The sequence below is a fragment of the Oratosquilla oratoria genome, chromosome 2 (assembly GCF_046742065.1).
Source record: "Oratosquilla oratoria isolate Oo_2021 chromosome 2, ASM4674206v1, whole genome shotgun sequence".
NCBI classification, from domain to species: domain Eukaryota; kingdom Metazoa; phylum Arthropoda; class Malacostraca; order Stomatopoda; family Squillidae; genus Oratosquilla; species Oratosquilla oratoria.
The window spans coordinates 88,792,337-88,794,836 of record NC_134778.1 but is presented as its reverse complement, the minus strand read 5'-3'; the positions used below and the strand labels follow the sequence as shown (position 1 = coordinate 88,794,836).

Below are 2,500 nucleotides of genomic sequence, written 5' to 3'. Positions count from 1 at the left end.
CGTCGTGCGTCTCAACTCTACGGGTCCTCCAAGTTTCCTCACGGGCGAGCCGCGAGGGACCCCGGAGGTGCAAACTGAAAACAAGAACACAGATGTGGTCGCCCAAAAGTATGTATGTGCGAACGACTTTTGATGCGTACCCAAATATATATATATATATGTATATATATATATATATATATATATATATATATATATATATATATATGTGTGTGTGTGTGTGTGTGTGTGTGTGTGTGTGTGTGTGTGTGTGTGTGTGTGTGTGTGTGTGTGTGTGTGTGTGTGTGTGCATGAGTTTTAAGGCGTGCCCATCTATAATATGTATATATATATATATGTATATATATATATATATGTATATATATAAATGTATATATATATATATATATATATATATATATATATATATATATATATATATATACCTAAATTAAAACCCAGTGAATGTATTTGCGTCCACATTTTTAACTCTGCAATAAACGTTAAGTCCCTGGATGTGTTATACCATTTTGAAATTAACTGAATGTGATCCCTGATTTGACAGAATATGACTTCAGGAATTTCCTCAGGATTCACGGCTTCTATAGCACATCGGGTCTGAAGGAACTGAGGCTCCATATACTTTGGCCCCAAAGGAACTCCGGGCCCAAAGGAACCCCGGTCGAAAGGAACCCCGGCCCTAAGGCAATCCTGTCCCTAAAGGAATCCTGGATGCAAAGGACCCCTGGTTTTCTAAGGAATCCCGACTCCTAAGGAACCCGGCTTCTAAGGAATCAGGCTCCTAAGGAACCCGGCTCCTAAGGAACCCCGGGCCCAAAGGAACTGAGACTCCAAAGACACTCTGGGCCCAAAGGAACCCCGGTCGAAAGGAATCCCGGCCCCAAAGGAACCTCGGCCCCAAAGGAACCCCGGCCCCATAGGAATCTTGGCTCCAAGGGAATCCTGACCCTAAAGGAATCCCGGAGCCTAAGGAACTCTGGCTCCTAAGAAGCCCGGCTCCTAAGGAACCCCGGCTCCTAGGGATCCCCGACGCCTAAGGAACCCCGGGCCAAAAGGAACTGAGTCTCTAAAGACACTCCGGTCCCAAAGGAACTCCAGGCCCAAAGGAACTCCGGCCCAATGGAACTCCAGGCCCAAAGGAACCCCGATCGAAAGGAACCCTGGTCGAAAGGAACCCCGGCCCCAAAGGAATCCTAGATCCAAAGGACCACTGGCCTTCTCTGGAATCCCGGCTCCGAAGGAACCCTGTCTCCTAAGGAAACCGATTCCTAAGGGATCCTGGCTCTTAAGGAACCCGGCTCCTATGGAACACTGGCTCCTAAGGAACCATGGATCCTAGGGAATCCCAGCTCCTAAGAACCCCCAACTCCTAAGGGACCCCGGCTTCTATAGAACCCCGGTTCTTAAGGAAAACCACGGCACTTAAGTTAGTTTGGCACTGTCTATCAACAAAGCTCAAGGCCTTCTATACTGCATCTGCTATAAGCCTGCTTTTCTCATGGTCAGTTCTATGTTGGATGCTCCGGGTTTAGAAATCCAAGGAATCTTTACATTCTTACTACCAACAAGAAGACAAAAGTATGTATATCCTGCTGCATTTCAGTAACTATCTACTACAATTCTTTCGAATAAGATTAAATTAAATGCGTATACTATTCTATTCTTTTTAGAATATCATTTAAGGCCGAAGCCTCATTTGCTCTATGTAGAAGCTAGCCAAAATTCCTCCCGGAGGGGTGTTTCATGACTTGTATATACACACACACACACACACACACACACATATATATATATATATATATATATATATATATACAAGCACACGTATACGCAAAAGCACACACACACACACACACACTAACACACACACACACACACCCACACTCACACACACACACACCCACACACACACACAAACACACACACACAACAACACCAACAACAACAACAACAACAACAACAACAACAACAACAACAACAACAACAAAACAACAACAACAACAATACTAATAATAATAATAATAATAATAATAATAATAATAATAATAATAATAATAATAATAATAATAATAATAATAATAATAATAAATAATAATAATTCCTTTATTCCAATTTTCATTGGGTATTCTTTACATTATTTACAATATTCACAAGAGCATTACATAGTGATACATATTTTTGTACACATAAAACATGAAGGTAAAAACTAAAGACTTTATAATAGTACAAAATTATATAAGCTTAAAAACTTGTATTAGCAGTGCTTATCAACGCAAGAACATGGAGGTAAAAAAAAAAAAAAAAAATCACAATGTTACAAAATCGAATATGCTTAAAAACCTTGTGTTACTAGTGCATATTATACGCTAACAAATGTTTGCTGACTTACATTTGATTATCTAGAAAATATTTACGCAACCTATCTTTGAACACATTTATTGATGTTATGTCTCTAATAGCGATAGGGAGTTTATTCCATGTCTTAGGCCCTCTTACAGGT

At 40.2% G+C, this 2,500-nt stretch overlaps 1 long non-coding RNA gene across 1 annotated transcript in view; it reads right to left on the bottom strand.

Annotated features, from left to right (window-relative positions):
• The window catches only part of LOC143034158 (uncharacterized), an 81,555-nt gene extending 81,491 nt beyond the window's left edge, over window positions 1-64 (bottom strand). The window contains exon 1 of the long non-coding RNA XR_012967232.1: window positions 1-64. This exon is cut by the window's left edge and continues 46 nt beyond it. This is a non-coding gene — a long non-coding RNA (uncharacterized LOC143034158).
• Between the last annotated feature and the right edge of the window lie 2,436 nt (window positions 65-2,500).